The 15,986-nt window shown below is 35.0% G+C and overlaps 1 protein-coding gene across 3 annotated transcripts in view; it reads right to left on the bottom strand.

The window, feature by feature from the left end:
• Positions 1 to 15,986, bottom strand: part of DISP1 (dispatched RND transporter family member 1) — a 163,791-nt gene that overhangs the window by 73,750 nt on the left and 74,055 nt on the right. The window contains exon 1 of one of the 3 annotated variants that reach the window (XM_017526371.2): positions 3,838 to 4,078. The exons of the other annotated variants lie outside the window; for them this stretch is intronic. The gene's annotated coding sequence lies outside the window, so the exon portion shown is untranslated. Of the gene's footprint in view, positions 1 to 3,837; positions 4,079 to 15,986 lie in introns of those variants that run through there. 3 annotated transcript variants of the gene reach the window in all.

The raw sequence follows: 15,986 nt of genomic DNA, 5'->3' as shown, positions 1-15,986 counted from the left end.
TCAGCCTCCCGAGTAGCTGGGACTACAGGTGCGTGCCAAACACCCGGCTAATTTTTGTATTTTTAGTTGAGATGGGGTTTCACCATGTTGGCCAGGATTGTCTCAATCTCTGGACCTCGTGATCCACCCGCCTCGGCCTCCCAAAGTTCTGGGATTACAGGCGTGAGCCACTGCGCCCGGCGGGCATTAGCATTTCTTAAAGCATCCTGGGTGATTTTAACATGCAGTCAGAGCTAAGAGCCACTGATTTATACTTTATATAATTAATCCTGATCAATTTATAAGAGCAAGCAACTGCCACTCAAAATATTTAATATTCTGAAAATACTGCGTGAAATGCAGAATATTGCTGCATATTAGAAAACAGTTGGACCTGGTACTCTAAGTTTAAACTATCTTTACTTTTTTTTTTATTGCTGTTATTACAATGAAGAGATTTCATCTGCAGTACTCCTTAAGTTGGGAGGGTGGGGACAAGGGTGCAGCAAGGAGAAAGTCTTAATAAGATACTGGCATAAGCAAGACAACAGTGCAGACTTTATGTAGAACAATGTTGTGGAAATGTGAAACAAGTTGCAATATAGCGCTTGTGTTTTTTATCTTTTGAAGAAAATGTGGGAAGTAGCTAACTTGACCAATGAGTTTATTTAACACTCAAGGAAAAGTACATCCTCAATGTCTGGTCAGTTTCTAAAATGAAGGCTCAAGATCCTCCAATAAAAGAGTGTTCCCTAAAGTTCCATGCCAGGAAAAAAACAGGTTTCTGGTGGCATTTTAAGCATCTTAAACTTTCCAGTTCTAGGGTTAGACAGCCTCCAGATACCAGGACTGTTATTTAGCCTCACATCCCCACCAAATAAGAATTACAAGATGGTTTGTGAATAAACAGGATCCTTAAGGTGTGATAGGTGTGTCTTTAGGCCATGAGATTTCCTTTGAAACTATTTTGTCTCAACTAAAATCACAAAATGGGTGGTTTTACAATTGAGCAATCTATCTGTATCCCTATAGCTCTTCCCCAGTAGAAACAGGATCATATTATTGAGCTTAACAAACGTTGAGCACATCACGCGCATGTCTAAAATATAGCATGAATGTTTAATACTACACACATCTCAAAGCCTCAAAACTTAGCAGCCCAAAGGAAAAAAAAAACATCACAGAGGTAAATCAAACTAAGAAAATTTTACTCCCACACATTGTTAGGCAAAAGAATGTGAGAGAATTTAAAAAATGTCCTTCATAAAGCCAAAAACTGAGATCAATCACCATAAAGCACTTAAAAGTTGTTTGATTTAGATGGTAGTGTGTTGTTTTTTAATACCACACTTAGAATTATCTAAACTTTTCCCACAAATGTTGAGTATCTAATATCAGGCCCACTCCCGCTGTTTTGTGAAGTTTGAGAAGTAGCAAATCAAATTTCTTACAGCAGCTCCCCAAATGGGTTCTTCCCTGCAGAGTCTAGCAAATAATGTCTTATGAGTATCCTTTAGTCTACTGAGCAACCTGGGAAACATCACTCAAGGTATTTGTATAAAATACAATTAAAGATGTCCTTTTATGTAAAGAACTCTGAGATTTGCTTCAAGCTTAGAAAAACATCAAATTTATAAAGACTTTATTCTAACTTGAATTGAATCAGTAAATTAACTCTTAAGAAGAGCCTACATGCAACTTTTATAAATCTTTCTCTATGCTTTAAATGACTACTATAAATGCTCATAAATTCTGCTGTTTGCTTTCTTGTACATATTAGATGAACTGAAATTACATTTATTATGGATGTAATTCTTATTCGCTTAAAACATTATTATATTTTTCAGTTAAATATCCTTATTTAGCAATCATTTTAGTAAGCAGCTACTGTGTTCCTTATAAACAGTTTTCTTGGAATCTAAATATGAGCCTGTAATACATAAGCCTGTTTAATGGTGATTAAAATAAGAGAATAGAAATTAAGATGGAGAGAACAAAAAGCCACCCTCTTCTTCAAGTCTAGCTTTTCTAATTTATTTTAGTTGCTCTGTCATACATTCTTTTCCAAAGGCTGACAGGCTAAGGAGCTCATGTGTCTTGATCCTAAACAACTCAGTTTTGCTTCCTGTGTTAGAATGTCATCAGGAATTACATTTTTTCAAAAATAAAAAAATGTTCATATCATCTATATGTCAAGGCTGCCCATCAGCCACACTGAGTTATAAGAATCATTCAGCAAGAATTCTCAGATCCAGTCCCAGAACTCAAAGCGGTTAGAACAGAAGGTAAAGAAGTGATGTATGGCAAACACTGAAAAGCAGATTTCCCCAAAAGGCTTAACTGGTTCAATATAAACTACAAAGGCAAGTAAGATTAGATTTAAATTTTAGATGAATCCATTTGATAATACATATTTCCCAGACTGAAGCAAGGTAAACATTTATTTTCTAAACTACTTTGTAAGTCAATCATTTCAGACACTTAAACATTACACATTTTTTCATAATCAATGCAACAGTTCATGATCACATTTCTAAAATTCAGGTCTAAGATGTGAGCTATATGAAGCATAAAAATATATTTTTTAACACTAAAACAAAAAGTTCCAAATAATGTCAAATCAATAATATATCCCAATATTGGATACTTTGGTAATGAAAGCAATCTAACATAATCTATGAGATGCAAGACTAAAAAATACATAAAATAATGCAATCAGACTGTTTTAACATTTTAGAAAGCAGAACTGTGTCACCAGATATTAAAACTATGGGAAGTAGAAAACTCACTACCTACAAGTGAAATACTCATAAATTTAGAGCCTATTTACATAGTTTAGTGATTTCCCAGCCATCAAAGGGAACTACAGTTTTCTTAATGATAAATATTATGATCTAAATTAACCTTCTTATGGGTAAAAAGGACATATTTCATTCTTTTTCTTTCAACAAGAATACCTATTTGTAAAAATTTTTAGCAAAATTGTAAAGTATGTTCTCTATTTCTTGCGTTATGATTGAATAAAGGCATTTATGGTCAGTAATGTGCATGAAATATCTCAGTTTTCACCAAATTTCTCTGTTTAATTTTTAAATGTATTACCAAACATAAAGATATTTCCCAAGTTAAACTATTTTGAATTTTTCTACCAGTTGCAAATAAATTATCCATTCTCATTTTAAGCAAAAGTCATTACAGTAAGTATATTTTGACTTGTACTTTAGTGGTAAATCCAATCATAATGTAGTCACTATTGTAGTTACCATATAATGCATGAAACATTTAAACAACTAAAATATAACTTGAAGTCCTGTACCAAGCTGTGAATCTGAAATGAACTTTGGTAAGAATTACTTGCTGTTGAAGTTTAGTTCACAAGAGAGTATCTTCACCAAACTACTTTCTTTATAGGAGAGAAGATGCTGATAATTTTCTATTTTCTTATAATACTTAATTCACAAAAGTGGCTCATGTGATTCCTACAACTCTATCTTTATTTTTCTATCACCTGGTAATAGCCAGCACATATTTTCAAAATTTTCTGATTTAGATAGTAGTTAAATAAGAATCTCAAAGTATAAAACAACAAACTTCTTTAAAGCTTAGGTTTCCTTCCAACTTCACAAAGACATGACATTTTAATTAACTTAAGAAATCGCTGACCTTACCTTACTGTGCTAGAACATAATTTAAATAAACTTCACAAGATTTTAATGTGTTAAATGCCAAATGCTGTTCAAAGTTTACACTGAAAAAAACAGTGAGCTAGAATTTTAAATACAATCCTAGAAACAAAGTTCAGCTTTAAATAAATTCTCCGCAAATAACAAATTCACACAGCAAGAGTAAATGTATTACCTTTATGTTAAAAGAGGGAACTTCTCTGGCTCAGTTTGGTGCAAATGATTGCAGTAGCAACAGCGGTAACTGACTGCAGGAACACAGCACAGCAGAAAGCAATGAGTTGGCAGGAGCAGCTCCACAGAGGGGCAGGACAGACTGAATGACAAGCACATGCACATTGCTTTGAATTAGGCATGTTAGGGGCTGAAACTTTCAGTGTTTGCTCTCCAATAGGACAGGAGAGTTTTTCTCCTACTTAACCCCTTGGGGCATGGTCTTAATAATGGTAACAGCTGGCATACAGAGGGGCTTGATCTGAGCACAAGGTCAGCAAGCCAGGATATGAAGGTGACATGTAATTTCTAGCCTTTTCCTGCTTCCACAGGGAAATTGCGTGAAGGACTGTTTTTAGTTATAATGTCCTTTGATCTTTTGGATTTTAAGTTACTTAGTAGATTAAAGCCATGTTAGTTGATATTATTTGCTTGCTTAGCCTGACTTAGGTGTTACAGATTCAGTTTTCTAACACACAGTGCTACTATATTTAAAATAACACAAATAAACACCAATCTGCGTTTATTTCCAAGTTCCAGGGATTCTTGTGTTCTTTCACAAAATGGCTCGAGATCCTACTTTTAAGACAGAAAGTTTATGGTTTTAAAAAGAGCCAGAATTTTCTTTTAAAATGTTAGAGCAGTTGTGTTTTTCTTCAATTTTCTTAAACAAAAGCAGCAGTTAAATAAATTTGACAGTACTTTTTATAAATGTATGGCCCTCATGATGTCAGCATTTAAAACCCACAACCACAACATAAAAAGCTTTTAAATACCTGCAAACAAATGTTTTAATTTTACAAATGACATCCCTTAGCAAAAAGTGATAATTTACTGAAACCATGATAATTTATTGTGAATTCTAACCATGAAATCTAACTTTTCATGACTTTGGTAATGAAAACATGTATCCAATTCTTTTAGCAGATTTACTGATTAAATATGAAGAGAATAGTTTCAAGTATTTCAAAAGCATAAACAAAGAAAAAAGTATAAAATTGGACTTCATCAAAATAAACTTTTGAAGATCAAAAGACATTATCAAGAAAATGAAAACACTCACAGAATGGGAGAAAATATTTGCAAGTCATATATCTTAAGAGTCTAGTATTCAGAATATATATTTAAAAGCTCTTACAACCCAACAATAAAAAGACAAATAATCCAATTTAAAAGAGGTAAAATGTTTGAATAGACACTTTTCTAAAGAAGATATACAAATGGCCAATATGCACATAAAATATGCTCAGCGTCATTAGTGATTTAGGGAACTACAAATCAAAACCACTTATAAGTGATATCTTATTAGATATCACTTCATATCCACCATTCTATTTCAAACAAACAGAAAATAACAAGTGTTGTCAAGGACATGGAGAAACTGGAACCCTTAAATACTGCTAGGGGGAATGTAAAATGTAAAATGCTTTAGCTTCTGCAAAAAACAGCTTGGCGGTTCCTCAAAATATTAAACGTAGAACTACCATGTGACAATTCCACTCCCAGTACACTTGATCCTCATTATTTGTGGATTCTGTATTTGTGAATATGACTATTCACTATAAATTATTTTTTACCCCCAAATAATCCCCACAGTGCTTTCACAGTCATTCAGACATGTGAATTGGCAGAGTGGTGAAAAATGTGAGTCACCCAAACAAGCCTACCCTCTTGTGTTTGGCTCTCATACTGTAAACAAGTCTCCCTTTTGCAGTCTATTTAGTGCCACATTTTTCACATTTTGTGCTTTTTTTTTTTGGTGATTTCACTGTTTCAAATAGCCTCCAGGTGTAATGCTGAAGTGCTGCCTCACTCTTTCTAAGTGCAAGAAGGCTGTGACAGGCCTTGTGGAGAAAATATACCTAGTTAGGTAAACTGCTTTGTGCAGGAATGAGTTATAGCGCTGTTAGACATGCACTCCGTGTTAATGAATCTGCAATAAATGTAAGATGTCTTTAAAAAGAAACACACATGAAACAAGGTTGTGTATTGATCAATTGATGAAAATGTGACCAGAGGTTTACAGGAACATAATCCTGCATTTCTCCTAAAACCAGTAAGACAGTATTGACTAATGCAGTGTTTGCAGTGACTTTATGAACAGAACTACCACAAATAATGAGAAGTGACTGTATATATCTGGGAGAAAATTGGTGCATACAAAAACCTGTACATGAATTCTTCTTCATAACTGCCAAAAGTAGAAACAACCTAAATGTCCATTAACTGATGAGTGGACAAACAACATGTGTAAATCTATTCAACAGAATATGATTCAGCTATAAAAATAAGGAAGCACTGACACATGCTACAACATGGATGAACCTTGAAAACACTACACTAAGTGAAAAACAGAAACAAAAGGCCACATATTTTATGATTCCTTTTATATGAAATATCCAGGAGAGGCAAATCCATAGAGACAAAATGTAGGTTAGTGGTTTCCAGGAGCTGAGGGGTGGAGACAGAGGATGGGGAGTGACTGTTAATAGGTATGGACTTTATTTTTGGATGATGAAAATGTTAAAGAATTAGATAATGGTGATGTTTGCACAATCTTGTGAATACACTACACTGAAATGTATACTTTAAGGTGGTAAATTTTTAGGTATGTGACTTATATCTTAATTAAAAAAATAAGGAAGGTATCAAGTTTCAGTCATTAGACCAGTGGTTCTTAACTTGAGTGTGCATCAGAATTCCCTGGAGGGCTGGTGAAAACAGAGATTTCTGAGTCCCATCGCCCAGAATTCTGATTCTGAAGGACTGGGTTAGGGCTTGAGAATTTGCTTTTCTAGTAAGTCCTCAGGGTGATGTGGCTACTGCCGTTCTGGGACCCACGTTCTGAGAACCACTGTATGTCTGAGCTACCAGAGGGTAGGAAAGGTAACTTTCATCTCTGTATCTCCTAAATTCACCTAAAACAGAGCCAATCTTGGAAGGAAAAGGACTGGGAAAAGGAAGAGTGAAAAGCACAAAAATAGTTACTTGAGGAAATATATTAAAGGAGTCAGTCCCTAAAATCTTAGGGTACGCTGATTTCATATGTATGCCAAATGCTGTAATACAAAAAATTTCCATGACAAAAAGGAATTCAAGAATTAAAATAAAAATGAAGGTATTTTAAGATTCTTTCATCATCTGACCAGTATTTTGGTGCACTTTACTAAAGCAGCTAATCCTATTTCACCGTGCTTGTCCTTCTAAAAAATGCAAACAAAGGTTCTAGAATTGTTGATCCTATAAAGAAATCCCTTAAAGTGTCACAAAAACCAAAGACCTGTAATCTCTAACTCAAAAACATGTAAATTCTTATTTACATTTTTGGCAAAATTACAGATCTGTATGTCTAATCACTTCATTTAAGCATTTGGGGTCCATGTAAAAATAGACAATTTAAAGTATACTCTTGGTATCGTTGTCACATGGGACACGTAATTATTTCACAAATGATAAAGATTATCCCCAATTACTTCAATATGTTTCTCAATATATTATCTAGAGTGAAAAGAAAAGTGCTAGTGACCTTATAGTGCTCTAATATTTTCTGAAAACGGTATCCTTTTTTTCTTAGACCATACTATTTCAGTACCTTTCTTCGTTATTAGGAAGACAAGGGCATGGGGGAGGGAGAAAGAGACCAGAGCCGGCAGGAGAGGCACAACACTTGGTACTTTTTAAAAAGTGATAAAACATCTGCTGATTAACAAACTCTTTCCCAGCTGCACCTAGTCAAAAATGCAATTCCGGATTCTGTTACATTTATTAACATTTAAAATTCTTGTCAATTTATCTTTTTTTCTTAGCATTAAGTGTCGAACAATTATGAATAAGTAAATTGTGGTATATTGCAGACACTGCTTCAGCAGGATTTTTCTTTAGTATGGTCAAATCAATAGTTTAGTAATTTGGAGGTGCAATTTCAGAAGAACTAATCACATGAAAGTTCTGAGGATAATATTCTATATTATATTTTGATGTTTCCAGAGTGCAAATTGTTCCATACAATCTGAAAACTTCCAACCAGAGCATGATGCTGCCCAACCATTCATAGGACCCTGCTGGCTCTGAATTCAGTTTTTATGAATTTGGATATCACTGCAAATAGATAAGATAAACCCTAATTTTACTACTCAAGTCTGGATTATTTAAGAAAAGACCAGCATTCAAAGTTGAATTAGTAAGTCTGGAGCAAAGACCATATTGCAAGCAAATTGGAGGAAAAAAAAATCAAGGAATGCTAAAATTCCTCCCCAAGAATTTGGAAATATGTACATCTGTCTTATATATTCCTCTTACCCAAAGACAGGCATTTCTTAGGCTTCTTTCTTATCTTGTTTCCTGTTGAAAATTCTACCTCTAAAATCTACACTTTTTACAAAGGAAAACTTTATGACCTTGCCCGTCTTCCACAGTCTGACATCTTCACCCTTATCTTGACCTCCTGGCTCTAGAGTCTTTATCCATGTCTTTTCCTATTTTTACTTGCTTTGTGCTTAGTTAAGATCTCATCCTCAGCATTTATTTACTTCATCAGCATTCCAGCCTTTCAAAGAGCTCCACTAAACTTGCTCTCCCTGCCCTTCTTTTTTTTTCTTTCTCTCTTAGGTTTAGAAATGTTACTGAAAAAAGTCACCAGACAAGGAAGCAGAGACCTAAAACAAATGCACACTCTCAACTCTGGAGGGCTTACAATGCGGCTGTGATTCATCCCATCTATCACAGATTCTCCACTGGAAATCCCCATAGGGATGGCCAAAAATCTTTCCCATGCCCCCTATCTTAACCTTCTCAGCAAATGATGCCACCTATTTTATAGGAAAGAATGAAATTATCTGACTAGGAGCTCCTTTAAACACTACCACCTGTACTTCAAACTTTTTCTGGAACTTGTCTCTTATCTATCAGCATCCAACCCTCTTTCCTGCTTATTAATTGCTGTATTTATACACTGTATATCTGCTTCCCAATAAGGTAGCCACAAGCCACATGTGGTGACTTAATTTTAAATTGATTCACACTAAATGAAACTTTAAAGTCTCAGTGTTCCAGTTGCACCGGCGTCACATTTCAAGTGCTCAACAGTCATATGCGGTTCACGGCTTCTGAATCGGGCAGTACAAATAGAGAATATTTTCATCACTACAGACAGTTTTACTGGACACAGATGCTCTAGATCTTGACTACCATGTTTCTTTACTCTGTCTCACTCTGCCTCCAAGTTCATCTTCATTTTTCTGTCTTTGTCAACTTGTTAATTGCTTACAAAAAATGTTTAGTTTTCCCTAACCTGAAAATTCCTTCCCTTGGCCTGCTAGTCCTCAGGCTACTTACCTATCTTCCTTTCCTTTGCCAGACAATACTTAAGGCTTACCCCATCTTATTCCTTCACTTCCTACAATCTTACCTACCATCTAATACAACTGTTTCTTCAAAAGCAAAACCCAGTGGTCCTTTCTCAATATTCATTTTCTTTACATTTCTTCATTTACCAATTTTGTTGGTATTCTTTTCTCTTTACTCAGTTTCCATTATTCTAACATTCTCTACCTCTTTAACCACTATTCCGTTTTCTTGACAGATCCTCTTAATTCTGTTATTCTAAATTTTGAGCAATATCCAATGGTCTTGTCCTTTGAACTTTCTGCTTTATGGATTCCTGCCTATACTGTCACACTCAATTTCTATTATAAGTTCCATTTCTGCAGCTTCTACTCTTTAAGGACATTTCAATGTATATATCCTGCCAGCAGCTCTAACTCAATAATTTTAAAAATAATCTCAAATAACTTCTTGCTTTTCCTATTTCTATCCACGCTTTCAGTCATTTAAGCCCAAAATTTTCACTTAAATATTAATTTATTGAACACCAGATCTGTGCTGCATCCTGAGCTAGGGCAGGAGTCATCTCTGACCTTTACATCACTGTATACCCTTGTTCATTCATTTCCAAGTCCTAGCCGCTGTCACATATGACCATTCTTTCCATTGCCTCTGCCACTTTCTTAGATTAACTCTCCCGAGAATTACTACAACAGCCTAATAGAGGTGACCCTGTCTATGGTCTCCTACCTTTTCTATCTCATCGAAGCAACGTAGAGCTTCTAGGTACGTCATATAGGAGATAGAGCTGATCAAGCTGCTCTTCAGTCCAAAAAACACTCATGGCTCCCCCATTAGTTTAAACATCTTAGCTGGCACACAAAATTTTCCATTATCTGGGGCCTTTCCCCTCCCACTCACTGCCCTTGCCAAACAGAATTTGCCTTATTCCAAACAAGCTTTCACACACACTCTCACACCCTCAGTACTTGTGCTAGTCTTTCTACCAGTAATGGCTTTTGTTCATATTTCCAACTTCCATAATCCCATCTATTCTTCATAACACACAGCAAACAACATGAAATCTTCTCTGATCACCTAAGCCAGAAATTCTCTTTCTATTCTAAGTTATATATATGACCTGAGATCTCTCTTATGATTCTTAGCAAGTCTTTTTAAATCCTAGTCATTTATATATCTCTTTTACCCTCTTAATCTATCTGTAAAGGGACAGGCTCTATTATTATCATTTTCATGCCCGTTAAGAAAAGGTATAAAGTGTATTATACATGTATTAGCTCAAATATTTATACTCAACAAATGTTTATCGAATAAGTGACATTTTATTACTAGTTATTACATTTATCCTTTATTAAGCAGAATAAATACAGCATTGAAATGTAGCCTGCAAAATAATATTCAGCATACAAAATCCTATCTTACTGCTGATTTATATGGGCCCCACAATATGTTGCACTATTCTCAGCTCTTAAATTCTGAATACTAAACAGCTAATGAATAATAAGGAATGATAATATTTAGCTTTTCACTCTTTTCTCCAAACCAGTAGAGGCTGCTCTAGAAGCTAACATGCAAGCATATTCTTGGATAGCTTTTAAAATTGTATTTTTTGTTTTGAAGGTAGAATTTTTCCATGGCATCAGTAGAAATATTTTTAAACAAGGGAAAAAAGAGTTTTTACCTATGGTGAGTCATTAAATATAAGTCTGTAGCTTAATTGCCAATTAATTTTTTTTTTTTTTTGAGACAGAGTCTCTGGCTATAACCCAGGCTGGAGTGCAGTGGCGTGATCATGGCTCACTGCAACCTCCGCCTCCAGGGCTCAAGTAGTTCTTGTGCCTCATTCTCCCAAGTAGCTGGGACTATAGGCCTGACTAAGTTTTGTATTTTTAGTAGAGACGGGGCTTCACCATGTTGCCCAGGGTGGTCTCGAACTCCTGAGCTCAGGAGATTCGCCCACCTTGGCCTCCCAAAGTGCTGACATCACAGGTGTGACCCACCATGCCCTGCCCAATTAATCTTATAGTAGCAAACATGTTTTCTGTGATAAAGTGTCCTGGAAACAAGTGAATCTGGGAAATTTTAGTTTTTATTCATTATGATCTTTGCTTCATTTGATTATAGACTAGAAAACCATATGTATTTTATCACTAATACAGAAAGTATTTTGGTCACCTAGAATGAAATTTACTTAATATTAATTTATATGCTACCAAAAATTTTAATAGAGATCCGAAACTGGGGTACATATTCTAAAGCAAAAATTATAGAGGTCAGTACATTTCAGAGAAAAGGTAGTTTTTCATTTTTCTGTGAAGAAAAAAGTCTATTTATTGCTTAAAAATAGGCAAAAATTCCAACCCTCCTTAACCCAACCAAAAAATTACTATTAAGAAAACTTTTTAAATGTGGAAACTAACTCAAGCAGGTTAGTTTATTACAGATTTCACATTGGAATTTAGGGGAACATTTTGTCTTTAACAAGAGCTTTTCTCCCACACAAAGTATAGTGTTATGTTTTAGAGGAGAGAAGGCTCATATTTGATAGTTTTATATCAAAAACAAGCTGAATCACTTCAGCCATAACAAAATAAGTAGACTGTAGATCATCTAAAAACACAATCTGTGCTTCACTATGATTTAAAAGCAAAGCACAATAAATCCATGGGCTCTGGAAAGTTTCCAAAATATTTTTGGTTTGTGATACAGCATTTCAAAATGTAATATTTTACTTTTACGATAAGAGACTCTTGGCAGGAGATCTACTCCTTGAATGAAGATCACTATATCTTTAATCTAATCAGAACATTCTCTTTAACATTTTCAGTTGTATTTTGTTACCAAACTCTAAATGAATCTACATGAATGTGGTATGCATATGTTAAGAACGGTTATAACTAATAAACTGAAATTTTCTGTAAGATATCAAATATTTAGAGAAGGTTATATTTACTTTATGTCATGAAATAAAAATAATTGCAAGTTAATTTTCCAAAAGTTAAACTTTGTAGGAATATAAGTATCACCTGCATACAAACACCCGTCATCATTGCTAAAAGATTAACTATAACTTAGATTATAGTAACATTAAGAAAATTACACATCACATTCCCCAAAATAAAATGAATGTGTATGGAAAAAGAGAAATGAAAAATCAAATCCCATTTGATTTATACTTTCTGTAATATGTGGTAATATTTTTGGCAAGGAAAGAACCTTAAACTACCCAAACTCTAATATAGAAAGCATTAGGGTTAGTAGGGTTATATATTCCACTAATATAGAGGGAGCAGTTTTATATGTTGAAAACATATGCATTAGTTATTCAGAAGTTCAAACAGTTCAAAATTATGTCATGCTATGTCTAGTTCAGAAATTTGTTTATACAACATAAAATTCTGCAAGATGGTTGTAAAAAGATAAGAAATAAGGTAATGACAAATGGGCAGGAGTACGGAGATTTATCTGTATCAGAATTTAAGAGTATGAGAAATATGCTAGAATATTTTACTTAGGTCTCCTAAAAAACCCTTGAAAATATACCAATACAGATGTGTTGTTAGGCTCAAAACTTAAGCATGGCTGAAAAAGTACATTTATAAATGGCATACATTAGAAACTACAAGTAAGTCGTAGAAGGCAAAAGGGTATCCTACCATATTTAAGGGCAACATGTCATTAAGCTCAGCAAATACCATTTCAAAAAGACTGAAACAAAACTCATCACAATTGATTGGCATGCTCCACAATCAGGATCTTCAAGACTAAGGCTGAAAGACTTAGTCATTTTATTGCAAACACCAATGCTGAAAGCCTAGACAAGTCCTAGCTGACCATTACCATCCCTAAATGGTAGACTTTCCTGGGCTGTTAGCCAGAATGAACCTCCTGGGTGTGGATCAGTAAATGCTCCAGTTCATGTTGCGAAGTGAGAACACAAGAAGGCAGCTGTCCCAATGCCATATCAAGCAACCATATGTCTGCCATAAAGTATGCTACTATGTTGTGGCATACCCGAAAGACTCAGAATGCTATAACTGGGGCTAGATAAAACCTGCAGCAGTCATCAGAGGCACCTTTAATCTTAAATATTTTAGAGAAGAAAAACGCAAAGATTAGCCCATTCCAGGCACTCAACATAGGATCATTACACTTTAGACAAAAATGAAGGTGGTAGATATTGAAAGTGAATTCTAACATTCTGTTCCTATACAACAAAACTCACTATCTAATCTTATAATGAAAATTGCCATGACAAATAGGTTATAAGTATTGGTTCAGGCACTGAATTTGTGAAGAAACACCAAAGGAGATGGGCATTCTAATACTTTGGCTAAAAAGCATCGATAACAACAAAAAAGCAGGCATATACAATAATTGATAGCAGAAAAGTACTTTATTTACTAAGGAGGTCATTGTATCAGAGTTCTGAGTTATGTTAGCAACAAGATGACTTATGCCTTAAAAAGAAACAGAAGAGACATTTTATCACCATGCTGTTAGTAATATTCAGTACGTAGACTTTGCAAAGATCTGTCACCAACAATGTCTTATACTACAAGAGAATGAAAGATGAAAGAAAGAGTTGAGGAGCTGAAAAAATGAAGAACTAGTAAGTTCTTTTTGCATCCCCAAATTAAGGCATCTGCCTTGGTTAATCACCCAACACTGTTTGCTTTCCTGGATATCTTAGTCAATGACCAAGAGTTCTTATGACCTAAGTATGGACTCTTCTTAATATCTTCAGGTCACATTCCCTTACTCATACAGTCAAGAGAGCCCTCAATCACACTGAAGGAATGTTATGCACTCCTCCTTCCCATCCCTATGGGATATTAGGCAATGAGCATTCATTCCTTCCTTTGCCAACTGTAATGGCTTGGTAATACACGTCTACACCCTGCTGGCTTTGAAAGGAGCTAGTCAAATCCAGCGTCAACAATCAAGCTCATATGCCCTATATAGAAACAAATGGAATTGTCACAAGTCTCTAAAATAATCCCTAATCTTGCATAAAGCTAAAATGTACCATTTATTTAGATCAAAAAAACATAACTTTTGGAAACAACTGCTTTTCCCAATCTCTAATTATAATGCAATGATAGTTACTGTTGATACTGATACACTGACAACAGCTACTCAGAGACAGTGTCCAGGACAACCACAACTGAACTCAGATTTTAGAAAGCCAGGAGCATATGAAAAATGCTCAGTCGTTGTTATTATGATCTTTTTTTTCCTTTTCTTCCTTCCTTTTTAATGAATGAATGAATGAATGAATGGCAGAGTCTTGCTCTGTCACCCAAGCTGGAGTGCAGTAGTACAATCATGGTACACCACAGCCTCAAACTCCTGGGCTCAAGCATTCCTCCCGACTCAGCTTTCTGAGTACCTGGGACTACAGGGGCACATCACCATACCTGACTAATTATTTTAATTTTAATTTTTAGCATGGATGAGGTCATGCTGTGTTGCCCAGGCTGGTCTTGAACTTCTTGGGCTCAAGAGATCCTCATGCCTTGGTCTCCCAAATTGCTAGGATTATAGGTGTGGGCCACCACACCTGGCCTATGATTCTTACTTATTCACACCTTTTGACAGTGCCAAAAACTAAGGTTCACAACATCTCTCACTATATCTCTGGGGAATGGGGGGAGAGAGGGAAGGGCGGATAATGGTCTCATATCCATAATAGTATTTGCAGTGCCTATTCTCACAGTGATAAATGACTATAATCTTTTCAAGAGGATAAATGGAAAAAAAGAGGGAGGCAAGAAGAATGAAAAAGGAGGTAAAGTCATGGAAACATGTCATCTTATTTCTAAAGACAAAGCCCCTTGAACCGTTCCAAAGAAAACTTACAATCCAAATTAATAATAATGTACAGACATCACCAGGTCACACACAAAAAAATTTTCTGAACCCAACTTCAAAGCATAAATTAATATCCCTTAGGTGTAATATATTTTGGAAGGCAATTAAATTTGTATATAGTAATATACACATTTATTTCTGGATTTAAGTATTATATTTGAAAAGTTCAACTAAGCATTTGTGTAAGTCTCCCTAAAAGAGTTTTTATTTTTAAAAAGTTTCTTTTAAAAACTTAAATCCTGGTCTCTTTGATCCAGACTAACTTCAAACAGAGAAGCAAGGAATTTCAAACAACCCAAAGATTTTAATGATTTCCTTCGGATCACCTAGCATTAGAGAAAACCTATGTAAGCTTGGGTTAAAAAAAACCCAACAAAATAAAACAGTATGAGTTATATAAGCAGACCCTACCATTTTTTTAAATTTAGAATATATTTGAAAAAGATGAACTATTCCTACACTTAAGTACAAATGTGGAAATAAAACAAGTTATCACCACTTGGATTTAGAGTGTATCAAAGAGTTTGAATCTCAAATTTTATAAAAGTCATTGCAAAGATAAATACTAATTAGAGATTCTTATTTTATATTTTATTTACTCCATTTTTTTTTTCTTTTTTGTAGAGACGTAGTCTTGCTATGTTACCAAGGCTTATTTCAAACTCCTGGTCTCAAGAGATCCTCCCACCTTGGCCTCCCGAAGTGCTGGTATTACAGGAGTGAGACACCGTGCCCAGCCTCACCTACTCTTTTACGGAATGTGTAGTGCTAATACCTTGCAACTGTATTTTTTTGAGACGGAGTCTTGGTCCATCACCCAGGCTGGAGTGTAATGGTGCAATCCCAGCTCACTGCAATCTCTGATTCCCGGGTTCAAGTGATGCTCCTGCCTCA

This window comes from Cebus imitator, unplaced genomic scaffold (assembly GCF_001604975.1).
Source record: "Cebus imitator isolate Cc_AM_T3 unplaced genomic scaffold, Cebus_imitator-1.0 Scaffold42, whole genome shotgun sequence".
In the NCBI taxonomy this organism is placed as follows: domain Eukaryota; kingdom Metazoa; phylum Chordata; class Mammalia; order Primates; family Cebidae; genus Cebus; species Cebus imitator.
The sequence above is the reverse complement of the archived record's forward strand: the minus strand, read 5'-3'. Positions and strand labels throughout refer to the sequence as shown.